This window comes from Lithobates pipiens, unplaced genomic scaffold, assembly GCF_037356315.1.
Source record: "Lithobates pipiens isolate NorthernLeopardFrog02 unplaced genomic scaffold, aLitPip1_a1.2 Scaffold_35, whole genome shotgun sequence".
Taxonomy (NCBI): domain Eukaryota; kingdom Metazoa; phylum Chordata; class Amphibia; order Anura; family Ranidae; genus Lithobates; species Lithobates pipiens.
In genome coordinates, this window is record NW_027507811.1 from 19,912,422 (window position 1) to 19,928,154 (window position 15,733).

General features: G+C 43.4%; 1 pseudogene across 1 annotated transcript in view; it reads left to right on the forward strand.

The window, feature by feature from the left end:
- The window catches only part of LOC143956385 (uncharacterized), a 37,028-nt pseudogene extending 21,921 nt beyond the window's left edge, over positions 1-15,107 (forward strand). Inside the window, exon 6 of the transcript XR_013269902.1 lies at positions 11,912-15,107. The product of XR_013269902.1 is annotated as an uncharacterized LOC143956385 (transcript). The remainder of the gene's footprint in view (positions 1-11,911) is intronic.
- The last annotated feature ends 626 nt before the right edge of the window (positions 15,108-15,733 follow it).

A 15,733-nucleotide genomic window follows, 5' to 3' on the forward strand; every position in this document is an offset into this window, starting at 1 on the left:
ATGATTTGGAGATTCTGATGAATCCGCCTCCATCCAACCCAAACTCAATAAGTAGGGATCCTTTGGTTTCACAATAAATGAATGGTCTCTAAAGTTAAACCCCCCAATACAAAAATAATCTTTTTAGAATATTCACATTACGTTCACTAGAATAAAAATAAATGGATCTGAATCAATTTCCGATCATTTGTTATGTCCTTACGTTATTTTGGATGCTTCAAACATTAACAAAAGGCTCAACCTATCGCATCACCAAAATGAAACAAATGAATACAAATGAATTTGTTGCTTTTGTTCTCATTTATTTCGGATTCATTGAAATTCGTTTTTCTATTGTAATTTAGGGATTCAGATACATCCAAATCTCTGCATAATGAAAATTTTGTCAGCATTTCGATTCAAAATCAATCGTGATTCTGATATGCTACAAAGCTCTTATGTGTAACTGGTTACATTCCAACTTGGGCCATCTGCCTGTATCAACCAGGGAATGAAATACCAGAAATATGATATTAAACCATCTGGCCTTCCAACAGATTTCACTTTGCGCCTAAAGGGCGCATATCACCCTTCTTCAGACAGGGCTCACAATTTTGTCACGTTACAACTAAAAACGTAAATGTATTTTATTGGGATTTTATGTGATAGACCAACACAAAGTGGCACATAATTGTGCAGTGAAAGGAAAATTATAAATGGTTTTCAAATTTTTTTTTACAAATAAATATGTGAAAAGTGTGGGGTGTATTTGTATGGCGCCCCCCTGAGTCAATACTTTGAAGAACCACCTTTCACTGCAATTACAGCTCCAAGTCTTTTTGGGGATGTCTCTACCAGCTTTGCACATCTAGAGAGTGATATTTTTGCCCATTTTTGTTTGCAAAATAGCTCAAGCTCTGTCAGATTGAATGAGCGTCTGAACAGCAATTTTCAAGTCTTGCTACAGATTCTCAATTGGATTTAGGTTTGGACTGTGACTGGGCCATTCTAACACATGAATATGCTTTGACCTAAACCATTCCATTGTAGCTCTGGCTGTATGTTTAGGGTAATTGTCCTACTAGAAGGTGAACCTCCGCCCCAGTCTCAAGTCATTTTCAGACTCTAAGGCTTGATTCACACCTATGCATTTTTAGTGCTTTTTGCATTTTGCAGATTTGCTCTACAGAACATGTTCTATAGGAAACCATGTTAAATGGGCTGTAGTGCAAATCTGCAAAATGCAAAAAGCACAAAAAATGCATAGATGTGAATCAAGCCTAACAGGTTTTCTTCTAATATTGCCCTGTATTTGGCTCCATCCATCTTCCCATCAACTCTGACCAGCTTCCCAGTCCCTGATGAAGAAAAGCATCCCCACAACATGATGCTGTCACCACCATGTTTCACGGTGGGGATAGCGTGTTCAGAGTGATGTGCAATGTCATTTGTTCGCCACACATTTTTCTTCTAGGCAAAAAGAGTAACATTTTGGTCTTATCTGATCAGAGCATCTTCTTCCACGTGTTTGCTGTGTCCCCCACATTGCTTCTTGCAAATTGCAAACAAGACTTTTGTGGCTTTCTTCTTGCCACTCTTCCACAAAGGACAGATTTGTGGAGTTACTAATAGTTGTCCTGTGGACAGATTCTCCCACCTGAGCTGTGGATCTCTGCAGTTCCTCCAGAGTTACCATGGACCTCTTGGCTGCTTCTCTGATTAATGCTCTCCTTGCCCGGCCTGTCAGTTTAGGCGGGCAGCCATGTCTTGGTATTTTTGCAGTTTTGTCATACTCGTTCTATTTTCGGATGATGGATTGAACAGAGCTCCGTGAGATGTCCAAAGCTTGGGATGTTTTTATATAACCTAACCCTACTTTATACTTCTCCACAACTTTATCCCTGACCTGTCTGGTGTGTTCCTTGGCCTTCATGATGCTGTCTGTTTACTAAAGTTCTCTAACAAACCTCTGAGGGCTTCACAGAACAGCTGTATTTATACTGAGATTACATGACACACAGGTGGATTCTATTTACTAATTAGATGACTTCTGAAGGTAATTGGTTCAGCTAGATTTTAGTTAGGGGTATCAGAGTAAAGGGGGTTGAATACAAATGTGCACCATTTTTTGGAAAAAATGTTGCAAAGCATTTATCATTTTCCTTCCACTACACAATTATGTGCCACTTTGTGTTGGTCTATCACATAAAATCCCAATAAAATACATTTACGTTTTTTGATTGTAACATGTCAAAATTTTGAAAATTTCAAGAGGTAGGAATACCTTTTCAAGGCCCTGTATATTCAATTTTGTTTAGGCTATATGAATCCAGAAGACACAAATTACCCCAGGACCTCTCCCCCACCCCTTTACTTACATTTAGCTTCCAGATGCCATTTGCATTTTTTTTTTCATTGTTCATTATTTGTTTTTTTTTTCCCCATTTGTGGGTAATATATGCAACAAAGCTGAAAAACGCACCAAGAACCAACTGTCAAAGTATTTAAAAGTGTAGAGTGCACTTTGTTTTATCTCCACAAGATGGTGCTCTCCTTTATTGGCAGTGGAACGCAAAGACAGGAAGTGAAATGAAAGAAAGACAGGAAGTGTTGTCATGTAGAAATAGGAAGTTCTCGGACAGGAAAGCCAAGAGGAAGTAGAGGGATATATTCCTTCAACCGACAGCAGAGGAGGTAATAAGAATTACTTTATTAAATGATAAATTAACCCCCCATAATGTCCATCCTCTCCCTCCATAGCCACAGTGATATATAGGATTATAATGTGTACACCAATACATCCTATATATAGAGACATTTATCCAACTGTCCATCCAGAGCTTCTGGTTTGTAGACCGGATACATCCTAAATATAGAACCATTTATCCAACTGTCCATCCAGAGCCTCTGGTTTGTAGACCGGATACATCCTAAATATAGAGCCATTTATCCAACTGTCCACCCAGAGCCTCTGGTTTATAGACCGGATACATCCTAAATATAGCACCATTTATCCAACTGTCCATCCAGAGCCTCTGGTTTGTAGACCGGATACATCATAAATATAGAACCATTTCCCCAACTGTCCATCCAGAGCCTCTGGTTTATAGACCAGATACATCCTAAATATAGAACCATTTATCCAACTGTCCATCCAGAGCCTCTGGTTTATAGACCAGATACATCCTAAATATAGAACCATTTATCCAACTGTCCATCCAGAGCCTCTGGTTTGTAGACCGGATACATCCTAAATATAGAGCCATTTATCCAACTGTCCATCCAGAGCCTCTGGTTAATAGTTCAGATACATAATGCATGAGTGAATAATGCATTGATTGCTGAGGTCAAGAGCAAATAATACACAAAGTTCAGGGGTGGGTAAAGCAGGTCAGATGTAAGTAATGCACATAGTGCAGAGATAATGAGTAAGTAATATATAAAGAGCCGAACTCAGGAATAAACAAGGCACAGAGTACAGGAGTCAAAAGTAACGAACACACTGAAAACAGAGGTCAGGAGTAAGCAATGCACAGAGTGCAGGAGTCTCGAGAGTGTAACGCACAGACTATAGAACTGTAGAGCAAATAACGCACGGAGAACAAGGATCAGGAATATGTAACACAAGAGTGTAGAACTTACTAACAAATGCAGCGCAGAGGTCAGGAGTAAGTAACTGACTGTATCATTGTGTGTGTCAGGTTCCTATAAGGTGTCAGGATGTCACTGTCTATTGATCCATGGAGGAGTGGGAGTATTTAGAAGGACACAAGGATCTCTACAAGGACGTCATGATGGACAATCAGCCGCCCCTCATATCACCGGGTAAGAGGAGACTTTATTGTAAAGGAGAGAGCAGTACGGAGGCTCCACCTAGATCCCCCATCATCTGATAAACACATAGAAACAATGTATTCAGTCAGTGTGTGTGTTTCCTACAGATGGATCCAGTAATGGGAACCCACCAGAGAGATGTCCCCGTCCTCTGTATTCCCGGGATTCCACACAGGAAGGTCTCACCATCCCCCACCATCATCAGGTAGAAGAGTCTAAGCTATGAGATGACATTCTATGTACATTCTTGTTGCTTTTTTATATATCCATTCTATCATCGTTTTTGGCTTCAGGGTGAAGAACTCAAATTTGAGAATAAAGAGGAAAAAGAAGAGACTTTAGTGAGGGGAGATCAGCAGTCTGCGGAGAAGGGAAGTCCTCTGTATTCCGGGGATTCTACACAGGAGGATCACAACTATTCTGAGAATGATCAGGTAGATGGGGAAAAAATAATTCTGAGAGAGGACATTCTTCCAGTGGCGTAACTAGAACCTTCAGGGCCCCGATGCAGGAAACCATGGAGGGCCCCCCCCCCCCGACCTCCGGACAGGGCTCTTTTCTCCGAGCCCAATGGTGGAACACCAGGGCCCAGTCCCAAGTGGGTGGCTGCATATAAAGGAACCGATTTAAAAAACATCAATTACAGCCACTGTGCCCATCAAACGCCACCACTGTACCATCTAATGCCACCACTGTACTATCAAATGTCACTACTGTGCCCATCAAACTTTGCCGCTGTGCCCATCAAATGCCACCGCTGTGCCCATCAAATGCTGCCAGTGTACCCATCAAATGCTGCCACTGTGCCCATCAAATGCTGCTAATGTGCACATCAAATGCTGTTGGTGTGCCCATCAAATGCTGCCACTGTGAATCCCCACCGCCCGCTCACTGTCTGCCCGCCACTTACCCTGTCTTGGTGGGGCAGCGGGTAACGGCCATGAGCGGGGTCCTCCACGCAGCTACTGCCATCCTCATCTCCCGCCCTTTCCTCCTGATGGGCGTCCAATAGCTGTGTCTATCGTTTCAGCCAATCGGGTGATGGGTAAAAGACCCACACACCTGATTGGTGGATTGGCGCTCGCAGTTCACCTATTTTGAAGCCTATTATAGCCCATGGCTCTAATCAGGTGATGCAAACCCCCCCCCCCCCACCGCTGTAATTCAGGCACCCGGCACCCCAAAAGGGACCAGACACCTAAATATGGGGGTGGCAGTGGTGGCCATGGATAGATTCATGCTATGCTATGCATGAGTCTATCCTTTGGTCATAGAGGGGGTGGAACCTGTGCACCCTTTTGGATGCACCGCCACTGATAAACACATGCATACATACACATACATATACATATATGAACACACACACACACACACACACATACATACATACATACATGCATTCTCACACACACGCACACACACACACACACACACACACGCACACACACAAGCATGCTCACACACACTCACATACATTAATGCTCACACATTAATGCTCACACACACACTGTGAGGGGGTTCGCTCGGTAGCGGGTGTGTGTGACCCCCTGGATGGGTTCACAACACAAAGTCAGGCACAGCAGACAGCGTTGTAGGTGCAAAAAACAAAAGATCCGGTTTATTTAGGCTACATGCAGTGATACATATAACAGCCAAACAAAATAAAACAAGAAAATAAATCCTGGTCAGCTTGACCTCTAACTACACACGTAGACTCCCTGTCTAACAACTGGGTGCAGCCTTGTGCTGCCCCAGTCCCTGTCCCTATTGTAGGGGTTTGCCACACAGGCGTTAACTCACCGCACAGAACAGATCTCAGACTCCCCAGTCTATACACACAAAACTGGTTCCAGGATGGAGCATCTCCCTATGCATGCTGGGGTTTTTGTAGAGGTCTTAATGAGCCCACTTACTACAGCTGGGCTCATTAACTCTTCCCCTCTAATTGTAAAAGTCTGCATAAAGCCTGAATCTAGGACACACATATTTCCCATCCTGAATACAACCAGGTGATTTTACCTGCGTGCTGCCACAACACATACATGCATGCTCACACACACACACACACATACAAGCATGCTCATATACAAGCATGCTCACGCACACAAGAGCAACACACACAAGCATGCTCACACACACACACATACATGCATGCTCACACACAGGCACATGCATGCTCACACACGCACACACACATACATGCTCACACACACATACATGTATTCTCACACACACACACACACACACACACACACACACACACACACAAGCATGCTCACACACACGCACATACAAGCATGCTCACACACACACACGCACACACAAGCATGCTCACACACATGCACATACAGTGGTGTGAAAAAGTGTTTGCCCCTTCCTCATTTCCTGTTCCTTTGCATGTTTGTCACACTTAAGTGTTTCGGAACATCAAACCAATTTAAACAATATTTAAGTGATGCCTTGATTGTGAACAGGTGTGGCAATAATCAGGCCTGGGTGTGACTAGAGAAATTGAACTCAGGTGTGGACAACCACAGTTATAGTATGTTTTAACAAGGGAGGCAATCACTTTTTCACACAGGGCCATGATGGTTTGGATTTTTTTTCACCTTTAATAATAAACACCTTCATTTACAAATTGCATTTTGTGTTTACTTGTGTTGTCCTTGACTATTGTTTAAATTGGTTTGATGTTCCGAAACACTTAAGTGTGACAAACATGCAAAGGAACAGGAAATGAGGAAGGGGGCAAACACTTTTTCACACCACTGTACAAGCATGCTCACACAAACATACAAGCATGCTCACACACACATACATACAAGCATGTTCACTCATCCAAACATGCTCACACACACACACACACACAAACAGAAATACAGTAGATAGTCTTATTAAAAAAAACGGCAGACATTTACCTTCCTGGCTTTTCCTGCCGGGTACTGCACTCTAGGAGGAGACAAAGAGCACACACTGTGCTTTCACTACTAAGCCTAATGTGAGGAGCTCCCGCACAGTGCCGATTTCAGTTCGGCTGATGATCAGGGAGCTCCTCTCAGCCTTCCCTCCTATCGAAGAGTGCAGAGGGCCCTTGGGCCCCCCCGCAGCAAGGGGCCCGGTCGCCATGGCGATCTTGGCGACCCCTATAATTCCGCCACTGCATTCTTCTATTGGCAGCAGTGTTTTAGATGTTATATTTTATCATCTCTGAAATCTAGAATGAAGAACAGAAAGACATTAAAGTTGAGCATGAAGAAGAAGAGGAGAGGTTGATGAGTGGAGATCAGCAGTCTATGGAGGAGGAGGAGATGATTATGGAAAGTAAAGAGGAGGAATCTTCTCTATCTATAGATCTAAGTAAGTAACAAACACTAAATGCAGAAACCATTCATATATTCATTTTATTTCTATGAGTATGAAGTATGGATTTACACTGTTATCAATTAGAAAAAATGTTTGCATTTCTTGTCCATTGAGGAACGCAGAAATTCCGAAACAGATTATACTGCTGCCTACAAGAGTTTGGAACACGGGGAACCGCGGATTTTGTAAGTCGGGTCTTTTAATAGGCTATTAGAAGTGTGAGGCACCCTTCTATTGTCTTGCGTCGGTGGTTCCTGGGCAATGGACCCTGCACAGTCAGCAAACTGACTCTCAATGTCCAGCAGCTGGAGGCATTCCCATTGCTAGGCAAAAGCTCAGTGCTGTCTTTTTAGCCACCTCTGCCCTCATTGGCCCAGCTGCCTGTTTCACCTCCTTTGCTCTAATTACCCAGTGGCATGCTATTTTGAACGGGGTTTTAGGCTTGTGATAGCCAAGCTATAGTAGCTCTGTTCTATATTATGGCCTACTATTCTGACTCTTGGTGCTGACCCTTGCTAGCTTGTCTTTTCATTACTCTCTAGTCTCCTGCCTGCCCTGACCTCAGCCTATTCCTGGAATGCTCTCTAGTCTGCTGCCCACCCTGACCTTAACCTATTCCTGGAATTTTCTGTAGACTACTGCGTGCCCTGACCTCAGCCTATTCCTGAAATACTCTCTAATCTGCTGCCTACCCTGACTTCAGCCTATTCCTGGAATGCTCTCTAGTCTGCTGCCTGCCCTGACCGTAGCCCATTCCTGGAGTACTCTAGTCTGCTGCCTGTCCTGACCTCAGCCTATGCCTGGAATGCTATCTAGACTGCTGCCTGCCCTGACATCAGCCTATTCCTGGAGTACTCTCTAGTCTGCTGCCTGCCCTGACCTCAGCCTATTCCTGGAATGGACTCTAGCCTGCTGCTTGCCCTGACCTCGGCCTATGCCTGGAATTCTCTCTAGTCTGCTGCCTGCCCTGACCTCAGCCTATTCCTGGAGTACTCTCTAGTCTGCTGCCTGCCCTGACCTCAGCTTATTCCTGGAATTTTCTGTAGACTACTGCTTGACCTAACCTCAGCCTATTCCTAGAGTACTCTCTAATCTGCTGCATACCCTGACTTCAGCCTATTCCTAAAATACTTTCTCGTCTGCTTTCTGCTCTGACCTCAGCCTATTCCTGGAATACTTTCTAATCTGTACCTGCCCCGCCCTTAGCATGTCTCTGTTTTACCCTCTAGTCTTCTTTCTGCCCTGACCTCAGCCTGTCCCTGTAATACGCTCTAGTCTCTTGTATTCTTCAACCCCAGTCTGTCCCTGGAATACTCCCTAGTCTGTTGCCTGCCCTGACCTCAGTCTGTCAGTGGAATACTCTTTAGTCTTCTATCAGTCCTGATCTTAGCCTGTCCCTGGAATGCTCTCTAGAGCTCTCTCTGGTGATCAAAACATGCTAACATGCTGCTGCACATACTCTTGTTGGGGACAGAATACATCTGGAGGTCTTTTTGTGGCCTGACCACCTTGAGATAGGTCTTTCTTTTGTGGTTAATCCACATCCTCTCGGCAAAGTACCTTCAGATGCTGTGGTTGGTTCTGGATCTATCTGGGTGAATAGTCCCTGCAGTGTGACTAGTGCCACGTACACACGACCAGACTTTGAGGGACTAGGTCCGACGGTCTTTCTGAGGGACTTTCGGCGGAGTTCCGACAGACTTTCCGAATGAACGGACTTGGCCACACACAATCACACCAAAGTCCGACGGATTTGAACGTGATGACGTACGACCAGACTAGAATAAGGAAGTTCATATCCAGTAGCCAATAGCTGCCTTAGTGTCAGTTTTTGTCCGTCGGACTACCATACACACGAACGGATTTCTGGGTCCGGGCGGAGTTCCGGTGGAAAAATTTAAAACATGTTCTATTTCTAAAGTCTGCCAGATTTTTGGCAAGCAAAGGTCCGATGGAGCCCATACACGATCAAATTGTCCGACGGACTTGTTCCGTTGGACCTTTGCTGTCGAAAAGTTCAGTCGTGTGTACGCGGCATAAGATTCCCTTCCCTCCCTCCAAGGTTGAGGATGCTTTGCTACTGAATTGCAACAGTCCCTGACCATCTACTGTAGTATTCATAATAACATCAAACTGGCAACTCAGTGTGGTCCATTAAACCAGAATCTTTATTGGCTACATACCAAAACACAATTGTAAACAACTAATGTGTTTCATCATGGCCAAAACTGGATACCAGTGTGTTTTAGTATGTAGCCAATAAAGATTTGGATTTTATGGACAATTCCGAGTTGCCGGCTTGATGTCGTTATGGATCTGATTGTTTTGAGTGTGGGAGAACTATAGCCAGGGCACCGGTCCTCAGCCATTAGAAGTTGAATTTGCAGTTGAGGTATTGTTTATTTGCTATCTACTGTAGTATGCTCACAGTCTTGACTGTTTTCTGTTGCATTACATACACTGAATATTAAGGGTTGCCCTTTGGTGAGTTAATGGGCCATATATCTTCTATCTAGCAAATTGGCCACCACTGCTGTACACCATAAGAAAGGACAATCTCCATTTTTCATCATGTTGTCACGTTTACAAGAAATGGGAACACCATATCAAAGGTCCATCTCCATTCCTCACTATGATGTCATGTTCCCAACAAATGAGGAGGAGATACTGTACACCATATGAAAGGTCCATCTCCATTACTCAATATAACGTCATGTTCCCAACAAATGAGGAGGTGATACTGTACACCATATGAAAAGTCCATCTCCATTCCTCAATATAACATCATGTTCCCAACAAATGAGGAGGAGATACTGTACACCATATGAAAGGTCCATCTCCATTCCTCAATATAACGTCATGTTCCCAACAAATGAGGAGGAGATACTGTATACCATATGAAAGGTCCATCTCCATTCCTCAATATAACGTCATGTTCCCAACAAATGAGGAGGAGATACTGTACACCATATGAAAGGTCCATCTCCATTCCTCAATATAACGTCATGTTCCCAACAAATGAGGAGGAGATACTGTACACCATATGAAAGGTCCATCTCCATTCCTCAATATAACGTCATGTTCCCAACAAATGAGGAGGAGATACTGTACACCATATGAAAGGTCCATCTCCATTCCTCAATATAACGTCATGTTCCCAACAAATGAGGTTGAGATACTGTACACCATATGAAAGGTCCATTTCCATTCCTCAATATAACGTCATGTTCCCAACAAATGAGGAGGAGATACTGTACACCATATGAAAGGTCCATCTCCATTCCTCAATATAACGTCATGTTCCCAACAAATGAGGAGGAGATACTGTACACCATATCAAAGGTCCATCTCCATTCCTCACTATGATGTCATGTTCCCAACAAATGAGAAGGAGATACTGTACACCATATGAAAAGTCCATCTCCATTCCTCAATATAACATCATGTTCCCAACAAATGAGGAGGAGATACTGTACACCATATGAAAGGTCCATCTCCATTCCTCAATATAACATCATGTTCCCAACAAATGAGGTGGAGATACTGTACATCATATGAAAGGTCCATCTCCATTCCTCAATATAACATCATGTTCCCAACAAATGAGGAGGAGATACTGTACACCATATGAAAGGTCCATCTCCATTCCTCAATATAACGTCATGTTCCCAACAAATGAGGTGCAGATACTGGACACCATATGAAAGGTCCATCTCCATTCCTCAATATAACGTCATGTTCCCAACAAATGAGGAGGAGATACTGTACACCATATGAAAGGTCCATCTCCATTCCTCAATATAACGTCATGTTCCCAACAAATGAGGAGGAGATACTGTACACCATATGAAAGGTCCATCTCCATTCCTCAATATAACGTCATGTTCCCAACAAATGAGGAGGAGATACTGTACACCATATGAAAGGTCCATCTCCATTCCTCAATATAACGTCATGTTCCCAACAAATGAGGTGGAGATACTGTACATCATATGAAAGGTCCATCTAAATAAGGTCCTTCTCCAGTCTTGGGGGAAGTTTCATCTCTATTCTCAGGCCGCGTACACACGCGGGGACTGTTCGCTCAACTTTGTCCGCTGAACAGTGTTTCGGCGGACAGTCCGCTCGTGTGTGGGCTTTCAGCGGACAGTTTCAGCGGACAGTCTGACGAACAAAGTTTTTCGGAAATTCCGAAAAACTGTCCGCTGAAACTTGGTTTGAGCGGACAGTCCGCCCGTGTGTAGGCTTGTTCGTCAAACTAAGTCTCGCGCATGCTCAGAAAGAATTTACATGCCGAAGGTTGCATTGCAGTGTATAGGACGTCGTTTTCTAGTCCCGTCGTACGTGCCGTTCACGTCATCATGCACGGTTTCAGCGGACTGTACGTTCGTCGTGTGTGGGCAAGTCCGTCCATGCTAATTTTGAGCGGACTGTCCGCTGAAACTGTTTGACGGACAAAGTTGAGCGAACAGTCCCCGCGTGTGTACGCGGCCTCACAGTACCAATGTCATCAATACATAAAAATTGTAGACCAACATATATGACTCCCGAATACAAAGCGTGGGAAATCCTCATAACATTTATTGCAAAAATTGCTTTCCAACAGGTGGACGGAATCCCTCTAATCCTGAGGAAACTTCTGACAGATCACATACGAGGACTCTAAAATCTCACAGTGCAGATACTTTAATAGGTCCTTCTATTCCCAATGAATCTTCTTTACACCATAAAGGAGTTCACAAAGGAGAGCGTTCATTGTCATGTTCAGGGTGCGGGAAATCTTTTACAAAAAACTCATTGCTTCTTATACACGAGAGAGTTCACACGGGTGAGCGTCCCTTTTCATGTTCAGAGTGTGGGAAATGTTTCAGTACCAAAGCATACCTAGTGTTGCACCAACGAATTCACACAGGCGAGCGCCCCTACTCATGTTCAGATTGCGGGAAATGTTTTGCTAGGAACCAACAGCTCGTTATACACAAGAGAATTCACACAGGTGAGCGTCCCTATTCATGTTCAGAGTGCGGGAAATGTTTTGCTACCAATGGACAACTTCTAATACACCAAAGAATTCACACGGGTGAGCGTCCCTATTCATGTTCAGAGTGCGGAAAAAGGTTCGTTCTTAAAGGAGACCTTCGTAAACATGAGAGAAGTCACACGGGTGAACGCCCCTTTCCATGTTCAGAGTGTGGGAAATGTTTCAGTGAAAAAGGAAGCCTTCTTATACATTACAGAACTCACACCGGTGAGCGTCCCTATTTATGTTCAGAGTGCGGGAAATGTTTTAGTATGAAAGAAAGCCTTGTTTCACACTTTAGAGTTCACACAGGTGAGCGCCCCTATTCGTGTTCAGAGTGCGGGAAATTTTTTGTTTTGAAAGCACACCTTGCTTTACACCAAAAAATTCACTCAGGTGAGCGTCCTTATTCATGTTCAGAGTGCGGGAAATGTTTCACTGACAAAGGATACCTTCGTAAACATCAGAGTATTCACACAGGCGAGCGTCCCTATTCCTGTTCAGAGTGTGGGAAATGTTTCCTTACCAAAGGAAACCTTGTTTCGCACCAAAGAAATCACACAGGTGAGCGCCCCTATTCATGCTCAGAGTGCGGGAAATGTTTCATTACAAAAGGACACCTTGTTACACACCAAAGAATTCACACAGGTGAGCGCCCTTATTCATGTTCGGAATGCGAGAAGCATTTTATTCGTAAAGAAGACCTTCTAAGACACCAGAGAATCCACACAGGGGAATGACCCTTTCCATGTCAAGGTTGCGGGAAATGTTTTAGTTTAGAAATGTTACCTAAACCACCAGAGAAGTCACATGGGTGAGTGTCCTTATCTATGTTCAAAGTGCGGGAAATGTTTTAGTTACAGATATGCACACCAGATTTGCTCTTTCTATGCTTTACCGAAGAAGCCGTATTTTCATTGGTCTGATCAATAAATAATATATTTTATGTTCCTCAGTTATATAAGATTTGATGTTGATTCTAGCTTTCCTTTTCCTTGTTGAAGATGTGCTGTTTGGTATGTAAACAAAAGCAAAGATAGAAAAATCTGTGAATTTAAGGTCCCACACCACCACCAAGTTGTACGATATCAATACTTTCATAACCTGTACGTCTAAAAACTTGGTTTATTTATTGAATTGCCCATGCAGTCTACAATATGTAGGCTGCTCTATGCAAGATAGGCTTAAGAAACATCTGGCAAATATTAAGAAAGGGTTTCCCAAACACACAGTTTCTCGACATTACTTGGAATGTCAGAATAAAAATCCAGTAGGAACTACTTCTATAGCCATAGATCGATTTACACCTCATTGGCGAGGGAGTATGACAAAGAGAGATATCTCATGGCTGGAAACACGCTGGATCTATGAACTCAAATGTTATATTCCCTGTGGTCTAAATGTTGACTGGGATGTGAACAGTTTTATTAACCAATTGCCACCCAGGCCAATTTTGACATGTCTCTCCTACATGTAAAAATCATTATTTTTTTTGCCGTATGACAGCCGGCGGGCGGGAAGTGGTTAAGGAACATCTGGCAAACATTAAGAAAGGGATCCCCTAACACACAGTTGCTCATCATTACCTGGAATGTCATAATAAAAATCCAGTAGCAACCACTTTCATAGCCATAGATCGATTTACACCTCATTGGCATGGGAGTGTGACAAAGAGAGAGAGATCTCGTGGTTGGAAACACGCTAGATCTATGATTTCAAATGTTATACTCCCTGTGGTCTAAATGTTGACTGGGATGTGAACAGTATTATTAACCACTTGCCACCCAGGCCAATTTTGACATTTCTCTCCTACATGTAAAACTCATAATTTTTTTCTTCCAGGATGAGAATCATTTGTTATTGAGATAAAAGGACATACTAGTGTCACACCTCTGATGAAATCCTGTTGGATGAAACATGTCAGGCAGGCTGACGCTAGCATGCTGAGAGCCGCAGCCATTTGAACATCGTGATGTACTTGTTTCTGTATTAACCACTTCAGCCCCAGAAGAATTTACCCCCTTCCTGAGCACTTTTTGCGATTCGGCACTGCGTCACTTTAACTGACAATTGTGCCATTGTGCGACGTGGCTCCCAAACAAAATTGACATTTCCCCCCCACACACACACTTTGCGCTACGTTATAAACAAAAAAAGATTGACAATTTTGCTATAATAAATTTCCCCCATAAATATATAAAAAAACATTTTTTTCCCTCATTTTAGGCCAATATGTATTCTTCTACATATTTTGGTAAAAAAAAAATAAAAAAAAAATATCGATAAGCGTTTATTGATTGGTTTGCGCAAAAGTTATAGCGTCTACAAAATAGGGCATAGTTTTATGGCATTTTTATTAATTTTATTATTTTTTTTTACTAGTAATGGCGCTGATCAGCAATTTTTATCATGACTGCGACATTATGGCGGACACATCGGACATTTTTGGGACCATTGTCATTTATACGGTAATCAGTCCTATACAAATGCACCCATTCCTGTGTAAATGGCACTGGCAGTGAAGGGGTTAACCACTAGGGGGCAGTGTAAGGGTTAAGTGTGTCCTTGGGAGTGTTTCTAACTGTGAGGGCGTGGCTACATGTGACACGTCACTGGTAAGCAGATTGGATTTCCACGTGGTGCGGTGTGCTTTCTTATACACATTGAAGCTGGTGATGGGTTTGTCAACTCTCCCTTCTTGGATTTACTTCTCATTTAGCCCCGCATGTGGACTTTTATATTCTTATGTTTTGCCGATCAACAAATTGTGCCAGCTGCTCTCAATACTATCGCTAACATTATTAAGTAGCGTGGATATTGACCTGCTTTGTACTGTTTTAACTATTATTATTTGTTAATCAATAATTCTGATTTTTCTATATTAAACAAGAACGCTCCGCACTTTCCAATACTCTGTTCTCAGTTTTCTTCTTTTTTTTTTTTGGAAACCATAATTCTTAGATGACTGACGATTAATATGGTTTAATCTTTTGTCTGTACAACTGCTGTACCCATTATGGGGGGCTCCCACCATCCCTGATCTGAGTTCCCAGGTCTGTACACCCGCTGTGCCCATTATGAGAGGTTCCCACCATCCCTGTGCTGAGTTCCCAGGTCTGTACACCCGCTGTGCCCATTATGAGGGGTTCCCACCATCCCTGATCTGAGTTGCCAGGTCTGTACACCCGCTGTGCCCATTATGAGGGGTTCCCACCATCCCTGATCTGAGTTCCCAGGTCTGTACACCCGCTGTGCCCATTATGAGAGGTTCCCACCATCCCTGATCTGAGTTCCCTGGTCTGTACACCCGCTGTGCCCATTATGAGAGGTTCCCACCATCCCTGTGCTGAGTTCCTGGATCTGTACTATTGCTGTGCCCATTATGAGAGGTTCCCACCATCCCTGATCTGAGTTCCCAGGTCTGGTCTGTACACCTGCTGTGCCCATTATGAGAGGTTCCCACCATCCCTGTGCCAAGTTCCCAGATCTATACACTTGCTGTGCCAATTATGAGGGGTTCCCACCATCCCTGTGCTG